Below are 23311 nucleotides of genomic sequence, written 5' to 3' on the forward strand. Positions count from 1 at the left end.
GGCCACTGTCGGTAGACATGATACTGGGCTGGATGGACTTTGGTCTGACCCAGTATGGCTGTTATGTTTTGCCACTTCACTGTTTACCCTTTTTCCAGACGATTTATGAATACACTGAATAACACTGCCCCCAGTTCAGATCCCCAGGGAACAACGCTGTGTACCTCTCTCTCTTCTGAAAACTGACCATTTATTCTAACCCTTTGTTTCCTGTCTTTTAACCAGTTACCGAGATCCATGAGAGGACCTTCCCTCTTTTCCCATGACACTTTGCTTAAGAGTCTTTGGTGATGGACCTTGTCAAAGGCTTTCTGAAAGTCCATGTACACTATATGCACTGGATCACCCTTGTCCATGTGCTTGTCGACACCCTCAAAGCATTATAGTAGGTTGGTGAGGTATGATTTCCCTTTACAAAAGGCCATGGTGACTCTTCTCCAACATATCACACTCATCTATATGTCTGATAATTCTGTTCTTTTTTGTAGTTTCAACCAATTTGCCTGGTACTGAAGTTAGGCTTAGTGGCCTGTAATTGCCAAGATCATCTCTCGAGCCTTTTTTAAAAACCGGTTTTATATTAGCTATCCTCCAGTCATCAGGTACAGAGGCTGATTTAAGTGACAGGTTACATACCACAGTTAATAGTTGTGCAAGTTCACATCTCAGGCCTTGCAGAACTCTTGGGTGAATACCATCTGGTGCTGGTGACTTATTACTGTTTAATTTATCAATTGGTTCCAAAACCTCATCTACTGACACTTAAGTCTGGGGCAGTTCCGCAGATTTGTCACCTGAAAGAGTGGCTCAGAAGTGGGAATCTCTTTCACATCATCTGCAATAAAGACTGATGCAGAGAATTCATTTAGCTTCTCTACAATTCAGAGACAGAATTGAACAGTAGTCTTAACTTGTACTGGTGTACTTAGGAATTGCAGGGAAGAGTAACCCACTTGAGTGCTGCAATACACAGAAAAGTTCAATTTGCTATAGTGACTGAGATCGTTTAGTCTGGTATCCCTACCTCAAGCAATAGTCACTACAGTACCTCATACTTCAGAAGAGGATTAAAAAAAAACCAACAATGCACCTCAGCTGTAAAATGTTAGACAGTGGAAAGGTGTGAGGAATCCCGTTCTAATCACTAAAGATCTTTAGCTCTGTACTCTGAAGCAAGAATTGGTCACAGTTGTTAGTTTAGCCTGAGAAGTACTGATCACTTCTCACTAAGCTCCTCCAAGTTTTCAGCAGCACAATCCACATCCCTTTAACTATAAATGAAATATCCTAAATGTCCTAAATATGATCCAAGAGGAGAAATTTTGTGTTAATGGATACTGTGACAATTATTGCACTGATGGCACAAGTGAACAGAAATAAAGTAATAAAACAATAACGCTCTCAAAAGAAAAGAAAATAGAACAGTTTTGCTTGTTTTTATTATCCCAGTGACCTTCCCAGAATTAGATTTGCTGTCTACACAAGGAGTAGAAAGAGTGGAGACAGGAATGGGAAAGGTGGTTTGAATTAGACTATTAAAGGTGAGGTTGCCTCATATACAGACTTACACACACTCATTTCCCCAAAGTCTCCTATAAACTACAGACACCATGATAAATGCTTTTCATTTTGTAAACATTCTTTTGCTTTTCTGGAGTGTTTCCTTGTAACAAAAGCAAATACATGCTGCCAGAAATACTAAATGAGATTGGTCCTGCAGGAATCAGCACATTCTGTCACAAACATCCAAATGAAAGAGCTGTTAAATGGCAAAAACACACACAAACGCTCTAATATTTCAGTCCTTCTTCTACAGGCTGATACAAATAGAAAAATTCATACACCTCTATTAAATATGTGAACAGGAAACACACCAAATGGAAATGCTGAATAACTTTTATACAATGGTTATCAAAAGGAAAAATTACAGATGGGGGAAACAGACATCCAACATCCAAAATGCAGCACTAACTAGAATGTCAGAACTCAGACACCACTTTCTTTTCACCACTAATAAATAACAAATCACCAATAAATCCTAGATTCTGAATCTCAAATGTTACCTCGGTTTCTCTCGTCTTTTCAGTGAATGAGTATTTTTAGATTCAACATACTCAAGGCAGCAAAAACAAAGAATACACTGAACAAGCTAAATCACAGAATCATAGAGGATTAGGGTTGGAAGAGACCTAGGGAGGTCATCTTGTCCAACCCCCTGCTCAAAGCAGGACCAACACCAACTAAATGATCCCAGCCAGGGCTTTGTCAAGCTGGGCCTTAAAAATCTCTAAGGATGAAGATTCCACCACCTCCTTAGGTAACCCATTCCAGTGTTTCACCACCCTCCTAGCGAAATAGTTTTTCCGAATATCCAACCTAGACCTCCGCCACTGCAACATGAGACCATTGCTCCTTGTTCTGTCATCTGCCACCACCCTCCCCGCTTCAGGTAGTTGAAAGCAGCTATCAAATCCCCCCTCACTCTTCTCTTCTACAGACTACAAGCCCAGTTCCCTTAGTCCCTCCTCTTAAGTCATGTGCCCAAGCCTCCTGATCATTTTCGTTGCCCTGCGCTGGACTCTCTCCATTTGTCCATATCCTTTCTGTAGTGGAGGGCCCAAAACTGGACGTAATACTCCAGATGTGGTCTCACCAGTGCCTCTGGTCTCTGGCCTCTTCATTATCTTGTCATATTTCACAAGATTTACATGTGCTAAGAAGATTCTATTCACCATCTTAAATATTTTCACTCAAATAAAACAATATACTGTAAACCCTGAAGTTGGAGTACGATACACAAAGGAAAAACTGTGTCCTTTATTCACTCTGCAGAAGTGCGGCCTACCATCCCCCATCAAAGTGTTGTATCGATTTAGATATTACACATCTAAGTAGATTTATTAAGGAATAGATTTAAAGATTAATTCATTTGTCAGAAACAACAAAATAAAAGCAAGGATGGGATTACCTCAGAATACACTAACCCCATGAAGGTCTGATCAAGACTACAAACAGCCCTTCTAAGACAACAAAACCTTAAGTCACTGAATTGGTAAATATCACTTCTAAATCATTTTCAGAAACCAGGAAACTTAAGTGAATCCAATTGGTGCTCTCAATTCACTGCAACAAGACATAAGGCAGTCCTTAAAAATTATTACTTAGTTCGTCTTTGAGTGTCCTCTGCTTATTCCCACTCTGTACAGCCCCTACCTATGACATAACTTCTCTGAGAACTCAAAAGCAGCAAAGAATCCTGTGGCACCTTATAGACTAACAGACGTTTTGGAGCATGAGCTTTCGTGGGTGAATACCCACTTCCTCAGATGCATGTAATGGAAATATCCAGGGGCAGGTATATATATGTGTGCTAGCAAGCAAGCTAGAGATAACGAGGTCAGTTCAGTCAGGGAGGATGAGGCCCTGTTCTAGCAGTTGAGGTGTGAAAACCAAGAGAGGAGAAACTGGTTCTGTAATTGGCAAGCCATTCACAGTCTTTGTTCAATCCTGAGCTGATGGTGTCAAATTTGCAGATGAACTGAAGCTCAGCAGTTTCTCTTTGAAGTCTGGTCCTGAAGTTTTTTTGCTGCAGGATGGCCACCTTAAGATCTGCTATAGTGTGGCCAGGGAGGTTGAAGTGCTCTCCTACAGGTTTTTGTATATTGCCATTCCTAATGTCTGATTTGTGTCCATTCATCCCTTTCCGTAGAGACTGTCCAGTTTGGCCGATGTACATAGCAGAGGGGCATTGCTGGCATATGATGGCGTATATTACATTGGTGGATGTGCAGGTGAATGAACCAGTGATGGTGTGGCTGATCTGCTTAGGTCCTGTGATGGTGTCGCTGGTGTAGATATGTGGGCAGAGTTGGCATCGAGGTTTGTTGCATGGATTGGTTCCTGAGCTAGAGTTATTATGGTGCGGTGTGCAGTTACTGGTGAGAATATGTTTCAGGTTGGCAGGTTGTCTGTGGGCAAGGATTGGCCTGCCACCCAAGGCCTGTGAAAGTGTGGGATCATTGTCCAGGATGGGTTGTAGATCCTTGATGATGCGTTGGAGGGGTTTTAGCTGGGGACTGTATGTGATGGCCAGAGGAGTCCTGTTGGTTTCTCTCTTGGGTTTGTCTTGCAGTAGGAGGCTTCTGGGTACACGTCTGGCTCTGTTGATCTGTTTCCTTATTTCCTCATGAGGGTATTGTAGTTTTGAGAATGCTTGGTGGAGATTTTGTAGACATTAGGAATGGCAATATACAAAAACCTGTAGGAGAGCACTTCAACCTCCCTGGCCACGCTATAGCAGACCTTAAGGTGGCCATCCTGCAGCAAAAAAACTTCAGGACCAGACTTCAAAGAGAAACTGCTGAGCTTCAGTTCATCTGCAAATTTGACACCATCAGCTCAGGATTGAACAAAGACTGTGAATGGCTTGCCAATTACAGAACCAGTTTCTCCTCTCTTGGTTTTCACACCTCAACTGCTAGAACAGGGCCTCATCCTCCCTGATTGAACTGACCTCGTTATCTCTAGCTTGCTTGCTAGCAAACATATATATACCTGCCCCTGGATATTTCCATTACATGCATCTGAGGAAGTGGGTATTCACCCACGAAAGCTCATGCTCCAAAACGTCTGTTAGTCTATAAGGTGCCACAGGAGTCTTTGCTGCTTTTACAGATCCAGACTAACACGGCTCCCCCTCTGATACTTGATATCTGAGAACTCAGTGAGGTTTTATATTAGACTAGTCTTATATTTGAAATATGGCATCATTCATAAGTATTAGTTTCCCATTAAAGACATTTGTAAAGAATTAGAGATAATTATTTATAGTACTACAGCTATTTTGGTCTGATTGTTTAAACATTTCCTCTAATGGCTTTCCAGAAGAGACTGAAAGTAACCATCCACAGTCATTGCTATAAGCACGATACATTAAAATTAATCTGGCGCTTGTGTCAGATTTGGCAGTCATACTCAAACTGTTTCAGCCATGATGCAGCAATGGCTGACAATTCTCAGAGAGAGAACTGGGCATAAAGCTTCCTATGCCTCATTACAGCACTACACTAGTCAATATACTGTACACCGGCTGGCTATCTATCATCACTAGTCCCATCATGCATTACAACAGTCTGCAAATAAACTAACTGCCCTCTAGAATCACCTCCAAGAGCTTATTTGAATGAAAAATGCTTGAAAGCAGAAATTCTCAAATTATTGGGAGAATCTTTGGAAAAAAACAAAACAAACCAGAGTTAATGAGTTATATTTCACAGAAATCAGGGAAAAACACAAATATGTATAGAGGAGTTTAACGTAGCCAATTTGGATTCTGTTAATGAGCACATCCTCACTAAACCACAACTGTGTAACCCATGAAATCTCATACTGACATTTCATTGCTTTTTTAAAGTTCTCGATTTCATCGTGCTCCTCAAATCATCTTGCCAACAATGATTATCAAAAACTCGAGAGCCGCTGGAGAATAAGTTCTGTTTGCTTTGCCCATCTATTGGAATTCTGTAGACAGCAGTCTCGAATTACAAAAAAGGATCTTATCTAGGTAACTCATTTATTCTCGGTTTGTATTGTTCTGCATTTAACAAGGTTGCGCATAATCATTTGAAGACATGCAAATCATTTTAATTTCCTAGGTAAAACACAAAATAAAGTGCTGCCTTCTCCTTTATCTTGTTAGCAGAAGTCATTACATCTTTTTTCATAAGCCAAGATAAATTTAACACACATTCATTGGTTTCTAAGAAAAAAGTCACTGCGATCAAATTATACCTAAAAGTACATTTAATTCCTTGGGTTCTCCAAATCATATTCAAAGAGCCTTACTTCACCCTGATAAGGACTTCAGCTTTCCCTGACTGATTACTAAAATGACTGGGTTTTTAAATCATTTATCTTCTCTTTCACAAACTACCTTAAAAGGACACTGCTTTTTATTGGTTTGTTATTCTGGAGTTACTACTCCGTCACTGTTAGTAAAACCTTATTAGACCCTTGAAAATAAGACACCTTCCTCTTCCTTTTTTATCTGACAAACCAAGAATTTTCCTCCCATGCTTTTAAAAGAACTTTGTTTGTGTTTATCTCTTACTTTGTGTGCACACACACCAGCTCAGCTTAGAGAATAAACTTTATTAGTAAACAGCTGCAGCAGGGCTAGCAGAGGGAGCACAGGGTCTTTTGCCTGAAATTCATGATTGTCTGATGGTGTATTTTGCTTTGTTTTGATTGGAGGGCAGGGGGAACCAAAGTGGTTATTAAAATTACTTAGAATCAAAAGAACATTTTCCATCAGATTATTGCAATTTGAAAGTCAAATATGAAACCTTAACTATTTAACAGCATTCTCTTTAAACACCTTGTCACGGAGTGTGGGGGAGTCCGGCCCTGCACCCCTCTTCCTGGGACCCACAGTGACTCTTAGCCAGCCAGTAAAACAGAAGGTTTATTGGACAACAGGAACAGGGTCTAAAACAGAGCTTGTAGATACAGCGAACCGGACCCCTCAGCCGGGTCCATTCTGGGGGGCAGTGAGCCAGACCCTCAGGTCTGCCCTCCACCCTCGACCCCAGCCAGCTCCAGACTAACAACCCCTCCCAGCCCCTCCTCTCTGCTCAGCCCCTTTCCCGGGCCAGGAGGTCACCTGATCTCTGTCTCCAACACCTTCAGCTGGCACCTTTGCAGAGGAGGGGCCCAGGCCATCAGTTGCTAGGAGACAGAGGGTCAGGCATTTAGGTGCACTGGCCATTTGCTCTGCCAGATACTTAAGAACTGCCATGGGGACACTGAGGCACCAATACAGTATTCAGAGAAAACATTAAGAACTTTCCCAGTTCGTCACACACCCGTAAACTACTTACATTCCCATAATAACTTGATTATAATCTTTACTAAATGACCAAATTGTGTTTTTATTCTACTAATTATTAAAGCCACATTTAACAGATACATTGGGTATTCTTCTTCAAATCCTTGGCAAAGCAATTAAGTGATCAGCTGTGAAGATATGCAGATGAACAGTGACCACCTATAAGCACCAAATATTCCAAGTAGCTCCACCATTTGTCAAGATCTTGACTTACATTAGTTCATCAGATAACAATACTGAAAATAAATCTTAGGAAACCTGTCAAAAGAAAGCTGAATAAATACAACAAAAGATAAAGGGGAAAAAAACGGCATCACGGTTAGAACTTCATTTAAGACTAACGGGGTAAAAAAGAGTGAAGGCACCAATTTAAAACTAATGTACTTTGTAAATGAAAGTGAGAAATGAGCAAAAACGAACAAGCAATTTACTTCTGCTTCATACAAGGTTTGATTAGTAAACACATTAGATGCATGCTATGATGATTTCACTACACCTCTACCCTAATATAACACAAATTCAGATATAACACAGTAAAGCAGCACTCCGGGGGGGGTGGGGGTGGGCAGGGATGCGTGCTCCAGCGGATCAAAGCAAGTTCGATATAACAGTTTCACCTATAATGTGGTAAGATTTTTTGGCTCCCGAGGACAGCGCTATATCGGGGTAGAGGTATTTTGTTTATCTAAATTACCCTGTCTTTCAATAATCTTCTGTATCTTCTACATAAAGACACAATGACAAAGAATATACACAATACATTCAAATTAGTAAATGATGAGATCTAGCAGAATGCTGTAAACTCACTTTCAGAATGAGTCCTCAACTGGCCATGTAAATGTAAAAAGCTCTCTGGTTTGAGCATTGGTCTGCTAAAACCAAGGTTGTAAGTTCAATCCTTAAGGGAGCCATTTAGGGATCTGGGGCACAAAAAAAAACAAAAATTCAACAACAACAAAAACACTGTCAGGGACAGTATTTGGTCCTGCTAGTGAAGGCGGGGACTGGACTCGATGACCTTTCAAAGTTCTCCTTCCAGTTCTATGAGATAGGTATAAAATTAAGATACTAGCCATTTACTCCCATACCACCAAATGAATAAACAAACAGTTTAAAAAAAAAAGGGCAGGGAGGAGGGATGGCTCAGTGGTTTGAGCATTGGCCTGCTAGACTCAGGGCTGAGAGTTCAGTCCTTGAGGGGGCCATCTAGGGATCTGGGGCAAAAATCTGTTGGATGATTTAATTGTGGATTGGTCCTGCTTTGAGCAGAGGGTTGGACTAGATGAACTCCTGAGGTCCCTTCCAACCCTGGTATTCTAACATTAGAAAATACTCTCTAACTCTGCTATCAACACTTTCACAATAAGGACCATACAGACACAATGCAACTACTATTGTGCTACACATAAGAATAATAAATATAATTCAAGATAAATAAGAAAAAGGAACAAGATTCTGAACTGCATCAATAAAACCACTAGGCATCCCGTAATGTATAGTAGTAGACTGTGTTACACGAAAAGAGAAACATCCCATACAATGCCGCCTGGTCTTGGAGAGTGGCAGCAGCAAGGTCCCTAGATCCAGCCCAGCCTCCAGGAAGTGACAGAAAATAATGCAGAATGAGCAAATAATTAAGGTTCACTCCAGCAGCCTATCAACAACATTCATTATTCATCCCTAATATTGTTTAATTTAAAAGACAGACTTAAATAGCACTGGCCCAATCTGTTCTACAACTTTGACAAGCACAAGGCTCTCACAACTCATGTCTATTAAGAAGCGCAGGTGTCCAGTACCTTCTATGCACAATTTGGAACACACTAACTTAACTGAGCCCTGAAGTACTGTTAGTAAAGTTCATAAATCCAGACTTTGAACTGTTCAAAAACTATATTCCTAATTCTCTTCTCCATTTTTCCTTTCACTATTTGAATAAATCAAGTGCTGACCAAGAATAGTTTTTAGAAATCATGAGAGCATGACATGCTACATAAAATAGGAATATATTTTTAAGCATCAGTAAGGTTGCCACAGAAAATCTAGCAAACAAATCAAAACAGGACCCTTTTCAAGAGACCCTAATGACTGAGCAAAGAACGTAAAATGGGATATTCTATTTTTCATATGGGCCTCAGTTTGTGGATGTCTGATTAACATGGGCTTCTCCATTTTGCCCCCCTTCTAACCAGGGATACTAAGGAAGGGGATACTTGCTTTCTTTTCTCCTTCCATCCCTCCTGCTAGAAAGGTCATGGAACTTTTCAACCTGGTTGCCTGGAGATGGGAGTACCCTCTCTACTCCCCAGGAGAAAGTCCTCACGGTCCTCCTGTCCACTGACAGAAAAAGAATGAGGAAGTTTCTCCATTTCATCCTTCACTCCTGCTACATACCACAGTGATGAGTACAATAGAAATGCCTTTACATCAATATATCTTTTACTCTCAAAAGGATATGTCTACACAGCAACTACACACCCATGGCTGGCCTGTGCCTGACAATTCAGGTTCCCAGGGTCTGGGTTCCCAGGCTGTTTCACTGATATGTAGACTTCCAGTCTTGAGCTGGAGCTCAGGCTCTAGGACCCTGGCTAGGGGGGAGGAGCTCGGACTCCAGCCAAAGCCCATAAGTCTACACAGCAATGAAAGAGCCCCACAGCCCGACCCTCATGAGCCTGAGTCAGCTGGCACGGGCCAGCTGTGGGTTTTCCCTTTGTTGTGTAGACAAAACCACAGCTTTCCAAACAGTTGAGTGAAGTTTAGAAGAATGTAGACTGTTTCACTTGTGCATTTCACTAAGCACAATGCACAGAGCAAAAGAATGAGGCAAATTTAATTTCAGCTAAATCACGGTTGGGACTCACCCACTAGCCAGCAAGGGAAGTGGGCTTCTTTTCTAACCATTTTATTTTGATGCCACATAAATTACTCTCTGTATTTTTTCTCTGCCAAAACTGGAACTAGCAATGGCAAATTACTGTGCATACACCTGAAGCTGAATGACAGAATAGCCCTTTAATTCTTTTTGTGCAGCTCCATGCAAGGTTCATGCAGCTCCCCCAATGTGAAATATCAACAGAATCCCCTCATGGTGGAGTAATACTGTCCCTTACTCTACAGTCAAGACAATCCCGTTATGCAAGCTCTCCACAAGAACTCTCATACTGCATCCACCTGAAAGCCCAAACACAACAGCAACACTTTTCCTCCACTATTTAATTTTACGGTCACAGAATTTGGACACATCTGTTAAACATCAGTAAATACTTAAGTTCTATGGATCCATAGTAATTCCCTGGAGTGACAGCATACTGCCAGCATAATAAAATGCTTTGTATAATCCATTCCCCACAGCGATCCCTTTTAGTGATGCATTTTTCCTAATGGTTATTGCCAGAGGCTTTAAACTACAAGGTAGTGGACAGTATAGTCTAGGGTCTCTGAACAGCATGAAAACCGTGAGTGTGGAAAACTACACATTTTAGATGTCACTGGTATAAAGAAGCCCAATACTTTTAGTAAAATAAGGTCCAACTCCAAATGGCCTCAGGATATAGAACAAGGAGTTCCACTCCCCCCTGTCAAAAGTCTTTGCTGCATCTAGCAACACAGTATGAAAAGGGGAAACAAATCTTTGACCTTCCACCTCAAATGGAAAAGTGTCCTTGCATTTCTGCCAGATTTGGTATTAAGTTCTCAGTAATTCTGCCTAACACGGCACAATGGATCTTAATAACCTATTTTCTCTTCTCAGCCTGGAGCTTATTTTCTCAGTGTTAGGGGTCTTTATCTTTTTGGTCAAAGAAATGGTAATCTTTCTATTGCAAAGTATGTTTTTTTCTTTGCATCCACAAACACTGAATGTAAAATTAGACACACCTGGTCCTGTTAGCGCACACATTTAAGAACTTCAGTAATTTACTTTGAAATCCTCTAAAACAATGGTCCTTAGACATCCATATTGCAGACCATTACTTAAAATATAGATTCTCTCTAACCCAATCCTACACCCTCCCTGAAGTAATTAAGAGTACCCGAATTCATGAAAAAGTGATAATACGATGAAATTAAGACAACATGGTGCAAATACATTAATTTTAAGGCAATTGGTGCATCTGCTTGGTTGCAAATTTTCATTTAATTTTGTGCTCTTCATTTCCTTTCTCAGTCCGTAGAACTTCATATTTGTTAGTAGTTTCCCTTGTTACCAGCAATCCCCACTGCTTTAATCTCTTCAAACTTTCTAAAGCTTGGTTCTGTCCTCCAGTGTTTAATTGTCCATCATATTTTAGTTTCATCTGCATATTTGATCATGGTTGAATTTATACCAAAAAAACTCTGGTGGGAAGCAGTTCTGAGGGGAAATATTTGTATTTTTCTTCTTCCTGTGAGTTTAGCTGATCATAAAACCTTCAGAAATCCTGACATACCCTAGAGCAGGCTACAACTGGCAGGAAGCGTCACTTTGAAGGCTGATGGATGACTTACTATTGTGACAAAAGCAGCTCCACATCGCTCAGAATGCAGCTTGGTGAATCACCCAGAGTGTTCCCACAAACCACCAGTGGTCGAGGCACCAGAGTTAGAGAACAATTTATCTAAATGACTTTTCTCTTCACTGGTAACAGATCACAGAATCATAGAATATCAGGGTTGGAAGGGACCTCAGGAGGTCACCTAGTCCAACCCCCTGCCAGGACCAATTCCCAACTAAATCATCCCAGCCAGGGTTTTGTCAAGCCTGACCTTAAAAACCTCTAAGGAAGAAGATTTCACCACCTCCCTAGATGGTATGACAAGCCCATTAAAATGTGCTAGTAAATTAGCCTTATTACAATTAGACATGTATTGAGTTCTTATAGCAAATTAGTTATGCAATTTTTATATCAGTTGTGTAAAGATCTCATATTTAATGATGAAAGTATAGTTTTCTTGGCTGGTGCATTATGAACTGAAGAGCCAATAACCTGCCATTCTGCCGCTCAGTAATACAGGATGTCTCATCTAGACTATATGCCTTTTTATTGGAGTAGTTTGAATCCATACATTGGCCAATTACCATTAAATTAGCCATGGTGGGCCAACAGAAAGCCACACCACAGCACTCTAACAGCCAACCTCAATAGATGGGCTTTGTAACGGCCTTTAACAGCAAACAGTTTCAGGCTATTCAGATCAACGAGTGAGTGGATTCTGAAGTGGAGAGAACACCCTGTCGGCAACTACAGTTCTTATATACTAAGGGAGCTCCAGCTCAAACATCTCCAATGACCTCAGCTATGGCAACACTCTCTCTGTTGGGTAGACAGTTCCTCAAGCGACCGAATTCGCTCTTTTCCATTTCATTTCTAAATCGCTGTCTATGCAATTAAGCTCTTAATGCATACTTTGCATGATTCTAATACTGTTTTAAAAGATTATAGAATTTACATTATGAGGCAAATTTCCTCCTCCTGTTTAGATGTAGTCTTCAACAAGTTTGTTTGTTCTGATCTTAAACCCAATATAAGCAGTAGTAAAAGGATTTCTGGAATCAAGCTCCCATAGTTACAAAATTTACCATCTGTGTTAATTGTAGGGCAAATAGGTTATGGCCTGACATTCTGGCAATTCCTCTAAAGGAAGCAGCCCCCAGTGACAAAGCTGCTGGGCATAGAGGAGAGTGGACCTTGTGCAGGGAGGATTTACTCCAGCCAACAACTGAATTAAAGATCTACTTCATTCTATTACTGTGCTGGCCAGAGCTCTCATTTTTCCATATCTTCTACTTCTCTTTACCTCCGAAATGAAACACAATCACAACAGGTGCACCACAGACCCCAGATAGCGTGCAATGAGAACAGAACATGCACACAAGAAAAGATCAGCAAAATCTGCTATTCTTTCAGGGCTGAGATTTATGTCAGACACAATCACGGAATTTTATTCTGTATGAGGAGCTTCAGCGCTTCATATTATTGATTTAATTTTTAAGGCTGATAGCAAATTAAAGTTTAAGATTCAGCCTCCCAATTTCAGCAAAGCTTAATGTTTCAGTAGAGAGTGAATTAACCACAGAAAGCTGGGTCAGGTCTACGAAAGCCAAAGGGACATGACACTTTTACAAACAGCACTACAATGTTTCCAACATTTAAGGTGTACAAGTACTGGCATTTTGCATTTAAACCCATATAGCTGGCAGCACAATAACTGTGGAGACAAGAATTGCCTTCTCTCTACATAAAAGCACAGACGACATTTAAAATTAGATAATGCATGGACACTCCACTCAGAAATTCTGTTCTGAGACAATGCAAATTTGCACAAAGTCTAAGATGCTAACATAGATCCCCCACAGAACTGCAAGCAACAGGTACCCTCTTCAGTTGCACTATTTTAAATAAGCACCACCTCAACAAGCAAAATGGAAGATTATCTTCTTTGCTGCCTCAACTCTGCACTGAATTTTACGAAGTAATGTTTTTAAAAGTCCCTGCTAGAGGGCTGATGTTCATTCAAACTGTGTAAACTACATCTGACATGTTAGCGTTGGCATGCACAGCAACTCAAGCAAAAATCAACCAATGCCCAGAGCTATCTTAGAGTGAGGTTGTGTCTAATACATCTTAGTAACTATAGGGGTGACAACACGATACCAAAAGCTCACCAGGCAATACGGAGAAAACCTGGAAACATTACCGACTGAGAATTATTCTCCCATTACCTATACTCAAGATGGTCCCCGGGGGAGTGGGGGGAGAAGGGAAAGAAAGGAAGTTTAAATAGAAATTTCTAATAAGGGTCATTTTACATTGAGGACAGCATAAACAAATACATTCAAGCACACAGCACTTGAGGACTCTTCTCCTACTTTCAGTCCTCACCTAAAAACTGTAATTATCACTGCAAAATTTATTCTTCCATTCTATGCTACTGGCTTCTCCTTAGCTGCTCATTAAAAGCTTGTAGACAACCCTTTTTGACTGAACTGCTTGCTAGCAGTATTCATGAGTATCAATTCACACCTATGTATTGGCAAAATATATGTATAGAGAAGATATATTTGGTTTGGAAGAACTGACCCCATTTTGCTCATATTAAATTGCATATAGCATTCGTTAGTCTATACGGTGCCACAGGACTCTGTTACTTTTTACAGATCCAGACTAACACGGCTACCTCTCTATATAGCAGGTGGCACTCAGCACCTAAAAGAATAATTAGATCCCAGCATTCCAGACTATCAAGTGAGATACTTGCCCATAGATCACAATTTTTATTTTAGAACCCAAAATAGATTCAGATTTAATTTCTGCTTCCTTCCATTCACAAAGAATTCTCTATAAATACTGACTCCAGATTGTGGGCAAAGTACTGCCCCACCCTTGAAAATCACACAAAGTCAAATCCCATGGATAAAGTTTCTTGGGTCTCATCTACACTACAGAATTTTGCCATGCCAAACAATACTATGTTTTGCACTACTAATCTTAGCCCTGCTGCCAAAAAACACTCTTACATTATGCTAGCCTGTAACATTATAGTGCTAGAATAGTCCACAAGGACGGTCAAATTAGCTTGCACATTACAACTAGCCCTGCACCACTGTCTTTTGCATTGCTTTATTATGAATGTGGAGATATGCGCAAAGGAATATGATCGATAGTGCCAGTTAAACACAAGCCAATACTAACTTAAATATACCCAGTTAAACTCTCCATTACAGGCAAGGCTCCAGCAGGATAACAAACATAAGAAAATCTCCACTTTAAATGAATTACTAGAGAAAGATTCATGTGTGACCTTAAGTAAGGCTGACTATTCTTTCCAAAAGTCACCGTCTGGAGTACATACAGAACATTCAAAAACTAACAGATAAATACTTAGACCATTACAAAGGAGGAATTTCTCACACAATTATTACAAGATTATAGAGGATTCTCAGGGCTGGAAGTGAAAATATAAAAGTTATCAGGAAAACTGAACATCCACTTGATTATGGCTACAGAAAGATTAAGGCCTAGATTCCAGAGTAAGAGGCCATAGTCTGGTAACTGTACAGACCTATATTAAAATAGGTATGTTGCTCAGGGGAGCGAAAAAGCCACACACCTGAGCAATGGAGTTATACTGATCTAACCCCCAAGGTAGACAGTGCTATGTTGGCCAGAGAGTTTTTCCTGTCAACACAGCGACCGCCTCCCAGAGTGGTGACTTACCTATGCTGATGGGAGAGCTCTCACCCGTTAGATTAGAGCATCTTCATTCAAGTGCTACAGTGACACCACAGCATCAGTGAAGCTGCGCAGAAGCAGTGTTTTAAGTGTAGACTAGCTCTAGGTAACATCAAGATATTATAGATGTACTTATTCAGTGGCCCAGTAATTATAACAATAGAGGGAAACAAATCAATGATTTACACCGAGATCCATTTAAACAAATGAAATTACAAACTTTATACTGATCTTTTAAACAGTATCAGAGGGGTAGCTGTGTTAGTCTGGATCTGTAAAAGCAGCAAAGAATCCTGTGGCACCTTATAGACTAACAGACATTTTGGAGCATCAGCTTTCGTGGGTGAATACCCACTTCATCAGATGCATGTAGTGGAAATTTCTTAATTTGCGTCTGTTTATCCTTTTCTGTAGCGACTGTCCAGTTTGGCCGATGTACATAGCAGAGGGGCATTGCTGGCATATGATGGCATATATTACATTGGTGGACGTGCAGGTGAATGAACCGGTGATGGTGTGGCTGATCTGGTTAGGTCCTGTGATGGTGACACTGGTGTAGATATGTGGGCAGAGTTGGCATCGAGGTTTGTTGCCTGCCACCCAAGGCCTGTGAAAATGTGAGATCATTGTCCAGGATGGGTTGTAGATCCCTGACGATGCGTTGGAGAAGTTTTAGCTGGGGACTGTATGTGATGGCCAGTGGAGTCCTGCTGGTTTCTTTCTTGGGTTTGTCTTGCAGCAATGCCCCTCTGCTATGTACATCGGCCAAACTGGACAGTCGCTACGGAAAAGGATAAATGGACACAAATCAGATATTAGGAATGGCAACATATAAAAACCTGTAGGAGAACACTTCAACCTCCCTGGCCACACAATAGCAGACCTTAAGGTGGCCATCCTGCAGCAAAAAAACTTCAGGACCAGACTTCAAAGAGAAACTGCTGAGCTTCAGTTCATCTGCAAATTTGACACCATCAGCTCAGGATTGAACAAAGACTGTGAATGGCTTGCCAATTATAGAACCAGTTTCTCCTCCCTTGGTTTTCACACCTCAACTGCTAGAACAGGGCCTCATCCTCCCTGATTGAACTACCTCATTATCTCTAGCTTGCCTGCATATACCTACCTACCCCTGGAAATTTCCACTACATGCATCTGACGAAGTGGGTATTCACCCACGAAAGCTCATGCTCCAAAAAGTCTGTTAGTCTATAAGGTGCCATAGCATTCTTTGCTGCTTTTAAACAGTGATCATTTTGTAATTAAGAAAACCTGGTTAATTTTACTTATAAAAGAATGCAAGTCTAGGAGTCAAAGAACAACAGGCACCTGATATGCATTGACATGAATTCTTCATGCAATGGGGATGCACAGCGGACTGCAAGAGATTCTGGCAACAGGCATTTCCCATTCCTTGCTTCCAGGGGCAAGTTCCTTCCCTATGTCACACGCTGAGCTTCCACTACAGGTCATAAAATCACAACTTAATAACATAAGCATGGGTGTGACACTCTGTAGCTTCTGTTGGCCGAGCTCACCACACAGCCCACAGGCTCCCTGTGTCTGTCCCCACCTCACAAGCTCCCTTGTGTGGCACCCTCCCATGACCCCCTTCATCAGGAAATCCCTGGAACTCCTCACAAGCCTCCTGTTCTTCCCCCCACCCCCATACACACAATTCTTCTCTATCTGGGAGTTGTCATTCAATGTCAACACCTTAACCTCTACTGGGAGGATGGGCAGACTTGAGATGGGGTTTATTGTTAAACTGGAAGAAGTTAATGAGCCCATCTACATGTTGTTCGACCTACAGTTTCTACAGACAGTTGCAGAGGTATTTGAGGCTGAGGCTGTGACTGGCAGGATCTTTCATATGTCTCCATTTTCTCCCTTTTCGGTTCTCCAGTTTCTCCCAAAATCAACAAACTTTTGTCTGAAATTCTGGAATAAACAGAATGAGGCATTTAAAAGTTATCACCTTATATGCAGACAGACAAACACACAAATAGAAATGCCCCTGATTAAAGAATAAGGCTTTCGGGAGCTTGGTCAATGATCAAAGTAGCAGGACAGATGTTTAACCCCCAACCTACGTAGATAAAAATCCCAGTTTCTTGTACTTGGATTGACACAGAGCATATTATTCTCCAGGGCAACCAAATTCTCTCTGATGTGACTGCACAAAGAGCCCCTTCCCCAAAATCAAGTAATTTCAAATACATATTCCTTTTCATTAGATAACACACACTGTTCAAAAAGACTAGGAGTACTTGTGGCACCTTAGACACTAACAAATTTATTGTTGCATAAGCTTTCGTGGGCTATAGCTCACTTCTTCGGATGCATGTAGTGGAAAATACAGAAGGAAGATATATATACACACATAGGGAACAGGAAACAATGGGTGTTACCATACACATTATAAGGAGAGTGATCAGTTAAGGTGAGCTGTTGTCAGCAGGAGAGAAAAATAACTCTTTGTACTGGTAATGAAAATGGCCCATTTCCAGCACTTGACAAGGAGATATAAGGAACTGGGAGGGGAGGGGGGTGAGAAGCATGAGGAAATAGTTTTACTTTGTGTAATGGCCCATCCACTCCCAGTCTTTATTCAAACCTAATTTAATGGTGTCCAATTTGCAAATTAATTCCAATTCAGCAGTCTCTCAGAGTCTGTTTTTCAAGTTTTTTTGTTGTAATATTGCGACTCTCTGTTCAACTCACTTTACTGCTCTTAAGGTCCACGTGTTTTTACAGTTTCCTCAACTAAATTTGGCATGTTCCTTTGATGTTAATGTAATCAAACTTTGTTAGGTCACTTTGTATGGAAATAATCTCTGCTTAAATTGTATTTAAAACAGAATATACCATTCCATGGAAAGTTTCAAGTCAAAATCCAAATGCAATTTTTCTGTGAACTACAAGCTCACAAATTCCAGTGTCTGTATAGTTTCTTGTGCTAAGATTAAACAATGTATCTTGAATAGAGAGGAGAAAAAGGAAGAGAAATCTTCAAAGCATCTTGATATTATTTCACATTAATATATAATCAGAAAGGGTTTATATTCACATATTACCCCATAATGAGTATATAAAACATTTGCCTAGTGTATTTGTCCTGAAATATATCAAGGTTAAACCACTGCCTAATATAACAATACAGAATGTTCACTTCAAGTATGTATCATTTACAAGAGTAAGTGCCACCCTTCAGAATTTCAGGTTAAATTTTAGCTGAGTACTAACTACTAAGCTGTTCCAACTGCATTAATAGTCTGTACTTTCTGCTAACTCACAAAAATAATCTTCCGGAAACATTTTTCTAAACATAGCTGTTTTGTTTTTTTTAAATAAAAACACACTCATACAAAAAAAATGCAGCCTGTGCTGTTGAGGCAGTAAAAAAAATTCAAAACCTGTATTTGAATGAGTCTTCTATATGTAATATATAAAAATTATGTTGCCTCTGAAGCACAGAGGAAAATGCTCTGAATTAGGTACTGCCTGGATATATACATATTAAATATATATTTTTAACAGAGGGGATTTTACAATAAATCTCTTTATTCTCTTCTCTGTCTGGTAATTCTGAACTAGTTTGATTTTTGCAAAATAATGTTTTTCAAAAACTACAGTGTTGGAAGAAATATTGTTAACCTGATAGTCAGCTCTACACTAATTAAAAAGATAAACCTAGTGTCCAGATCCATAGGAGCAGACACTGTGGGTGTTGTGGGGCTGGAGCACCCATGGGGAAAAATTGGTGGGTGCTCTGCACCCATCAGCAGCTCCCCTCCCTGCCCCGCCTCCACCTCCTCCCCAAGCACACTGCGACCCCAGTTCTCCTCTTAGCTCCCAGCTCTTCCCACCACGAAACAGCTTTTTCACAGCAGCACACACTGGGAGGGAGGGGGGTAATGTGGCACGCTCGAGGAAGAGGCAGGGCCGAGGTGGGGATTTGGGGAAAGAGTCAAATGGGGCAGAGAGCGGCGGAGTTGGGGCAGGGACTTTGGGGAAGGATTTGGAATGGGAGCGGGGCAGGGAGGGAGTCGGGCAGAGGGGTCAAGCACTCACCAGCACCGGGAAAAGTTGGCACTTATGTGACCAGATCAAGATGAGAGTTTTCAACAGAGCATTCTTATTAACCTGTCCCTAAGACTTGCAATCGACTTTTCACGGTGCAGAATTAATTCTGTGCAACTGCAAAAACTCTGTGCAGTTATTTATGATACTGCATCTTGGTTTTACCCAAAGTAATTTCCTAATTGCAGGGAGTTAGACATGTCTTGATTCTTGGCCAAAAGACACTCATAATTTGTTGGTTATGCATTACATCATTACCCGCTTTCAGAACAGACATTTAATTGGAGTTTCTGACAATCCATCTCCAGCTGTGCTCTCAAGCCCTAATGATTTGTGCTTTCTGATGAAATATACGTAATGACTTTTGTGTGCCCTATGAAAACATTACCATTAAATTCCGTGGCTACAGTTATTTGAATTAGGCTTTTATCCTTTTCCAGTAAATACTCTAAATGCATCGAACTGATTTAAAGATCTGCTGGTTTTTTAGCCGTTATCACATTGCTTCTCCATACAGCAGAAACAGGTTTCAAGTTAAACTCTAGAACTTATATAAAAGTTAGTATGATCAAGAAACATTCAACCCTTAAGTGTTCATTCACAATAATTTACTTACTGTTTTAGTGCAGCATTACCACAGTCTCTGGTTCAAATTCAGAGTGTAGGTTCATCTAAACTACAACTTTCTTCAGACTCCCTGACCATGTACATGAATTTCAGGCTTGTCTACACATAGAAATTACATTGATTTAACTAAATCGGTTTCTAAATTGATTGTGATAAATCAGCATAATCTTCTTCAGCAGTCACTCTTAAAATTCTTTAAAGTGCAGTTAAAATAGATGTCTTGTAATTCAGTTATTGTAATATCATGGAAATCACAGCAAGATGTCTTGGGCTTCAATGCCCTCAAAAAGTAATTAAAATTATCCTTCTATGAAAAACATGTTTGAAACAAGTGGCTTTCTTTCACAATCAAAAATTTGTGTTTCCCTTCTCCAAATAAATACTTCTTAATATCTATATAAATGCAAACATAAAACTCCTCCATAACAGGGTAACAATGCTGTCATAAATTCATGTCAGGGCTCCTTGCTGGTAAGTAAATCAACATGTATTCAAATAACAGTCAGTGTATCACAGTAAAAAAATGTAACCAGTTTCTAGATGTTTGGTATATTCTGGGTTCAAGTTTCAGCAGAGAATTTGGGCTCATCCCAAAGGCTGACACTGTAGTATGTTACTGTGGGGGGGAGACACGAAGGTGCTCTTGTCTCAAGGGTCATCAAGCAAGCAAAGGCCTCTTCCGCCAATCTCTGGTGGTGGTTCCAGTGTATGTTAACATTTGCTCTGTTTGTGCTACTTCTTTTCCTCCCTGCAACCAAACTTAAATAGGCTTCCCAGTGAAGAATTGGACATGCCAATATACGGCGTCTAGGATATCAAATGTTAGATTCCCATTTGCTGGAAATTCATAAAGGTTTTACTTTGAGATTGCAGTAACTACAGTTTAATGATTTTACTTCTGAATGCTCACATATTTATTTGAGCCAAGTAGAAATTACCCCTTTCCACTGATCATTATTATCAGCTCATACAGCCAGTCCCACTCTGCTACTATACTACTTATTTGAAGAGGCTAACATTAATGGGAAGAAATTTAATATTTTACACTTCAGTCCAACTCCTAAAAATCTGAGTGAAAGTGCCAAGTTACATTTGAGAATTAAAAGCTTTAGCAAGTCTGGGGAACAAAGGAAGCTAAGAGATGTAAAGAATCCAGATAACTAAACAAGAATGTGAAGAAAACACAGCTATTTACTTATAATACCAGCCAATTTCTTCCTACAGAGATTAATGCCTTAGGAAGTGTCAGAGAGCATGGGACAAGATGGTGACTTAAGCGGAAAGCTCCAAGACTTTATAATTCCATTTTAGAGAGAGAGAGAGTGTGAGTATTTGTTTTGGGGAAGGAGATTTAAAATCTCTGTTAGCCACATTGCAAGTGCTTTTTCTCTTGATCACACAGTAGTCTCCCTTATTAAGACTGTCTAAAGGCATTACTGTCTTCTAGCATCAAGGATAGCAGATGAAGAAGTAAAGATTAAGACCTCAATAAGCTCAGGAAATATATAAGATAGCCATGAGATTTGTACCTACTTCAATGTGGAACAATTAAAACCAGCATCAGGTTTGCAAAGTTCTCTACACCAATGCTTCAAAAAGGACAAGGAGAAAACACTGCAGAGGCTATGACCCCACATATCACTCAACATGGGAGATTTGTCCATAAAAGATGGCTCTATAATCACTCACTTCCTCATTGGCTAGAAGATTTGGAAAACCGAGCACATTACTACAATCTCACCTTCATCAATTTCTCAGAAGCTAGTGAGATAGATTTTCACTGCCTTCCAACAAGCCTAAAAAAGATGCTTTAGTTCAAGGCAGGCTTTCCTGCAGGTAGTCATTGAATTGTTCCCTACTTCATCGAGTTCCAAATCTCAGGAGAGACAATGGGCTGGATCACCTCTGGAGATGTCTGTTCTATGTTCAATTTTAACGGTATACTCTCCTCTTTATGATTTGGCAGGCTATTCTGGGTCACATGGAGACCCAGGGAGCTAGGTAAATCTGTCAGGCTTGATATGTTTTATCTATTATGTCTAAGGATAAAGAAGTACTCAGCTACAAGTATTGTGGAGATAAAAATCAGAAAAAGAAGAAAAAGGTCAGAAAATGTTTTAATTTTTTTCTTTATTTCAAAGACGCCTGAGACTCAGATGGATAAAACTGAGTCAGATTTTAAGGCCAGGAAGAACCATTATGATCATCTGGCCTATACAATGCAGGAGGTCAGACTATAGAACCTCACCCAATGATTCTTGTACCAAACGCAATTATTTGTATTCAAGCTAAAAGATATCTTAGAAAGTCATTCAATCTTAAATTAAAAGATTTAAAGTGATGGAGAATCTATCACAGCCCTAGGTAAGGTGTTCCAAATGATAGCTACCCTCACAGGTAAATTTGCACTATATTTCCAGTTTGAATTTTTCTAGGTTGAACTATCACCCACTGGATCTTGTTATGCTAAATAAACGAGTCCCTAGTATCAGATATCTTCTCCCTGGCTAGGTATTTATAAACTATGATCAAGTCACCTCTTCACATCTTTTTCAATAAATTATTCAGCTGAGCTCCTCAAGTCTCTCATTGCAGAGTGTTTCAGAACTTGAATAATTCCTAAAGCAGTTCTTTGAATACACTCCAAATTTCAACACTCTTTTTGAAGTGTTAATGCCAAAAAGTAACATAATATTCCAACATTGATATCTGTACTCAATATTCTCCTGTTTATAAATATTACGATCTTGTTATTCCTCCTAACAATAGAAGCACACTGGGAAACATGTTAAATATAGATTGATGTTAATATCACGTTACTGTAGAGGAAAAATGGCTAGAGTTTGAAGAGGGGGTTGCGCTGCCACCAGGAGAGAGATTACCAGTATGTAAAACTAAACAAAAAATTTAAAACCAATGTGGATAAGTGATGAGTTGCTAAGTTAACCTGCAACTTAAACAAAGAGCTCCAAAAATATCTCCAACTTTCCACTTTTGCTTTTATCATCTTTATACTCTAACCAGCCTTTTCAATCCTCTTTTGTACCCAAAATAAACTGAAAATAGTCAAAGGAGTAACATAAAAAAAAGTGTACATTTTTTGCTGTCTCCACTACAAAAAAAGACCACAGATGCCATTTATGAAAGTATAAAGCAACTCAAGGATGGTAAGGCAAATATAAAATATGCATTTACACATAAATATTTTTACACAGGTGAGATAAGACCTTTATAGTCAAAGTGGGGGTGTTTTCAGGCACAATTTATTACACTTCATGCAACTTGCAGAAGGTTTTCTGTTTCACATAAATCCCTGAAGTACAATCTTTATGTATATAAACAAAACACATCCCTTTGTGCTCATTTTATTTGCCTTAAATTCTCTTTTTGGAAACTTTCAAGTCAAGACCAATGCTACAAGAAGCAGATCTTCCTTTATAACTGTTAACAGTAACTTTTATAAACTTTGGAAATAAACTGATTGATTTAATAAATATTCCTG

At 39.9% G+C, this 23311-nt stretch overlaps 1 protein-coding gene across 21 annotated transcripts in view; it reads right to left on the reverse strand.

Moving 5' to 3' along the window:
- PTPRF (protein tyrosine phosphatase receptor type F) overlaps positions 1 to 23311 on the reverse strand; it is a 630174-nt gene that overhangs the window by 522625 nt on the left and 84238 nt on the right. For 2 of the 21 annotated variants that reach the window (XM_030572318.1, XM_030572298.1), the window contains exon 1: positions 7694 to 7771. The exons of 16 other annotated variants lie outside the window; for them this stretch is intronic. The gene's annotated coding sequence lies outside the window, so the exon portion shown is untranslated. Of the gene's footprint in view, positions 1 to 7693; positions 7772 to 16910; positions 16929 to 23311 lie in introns of those variants that run through there. 3 more of the 21 variants (XM_030572317.1, XM_030572316.1, XM_030572300.1) reach the window with 2 other exon arrangements.

Source organism: Gopherus evgoodei, chromosome 8, assembly GCF_007399415.2.
Source record: "Gopherus evgoodei ecotype Sinaloan lineage chromosome 8, rGopEvg1_v1.p, whole genome shotgun sequence".
In the NCBI taxonomy this organism is placed as follows: Eukaryota; Metazoa; Chordata; order Testudines; family Testudinidae; genus Gopherus; species Gopherus evgoodei.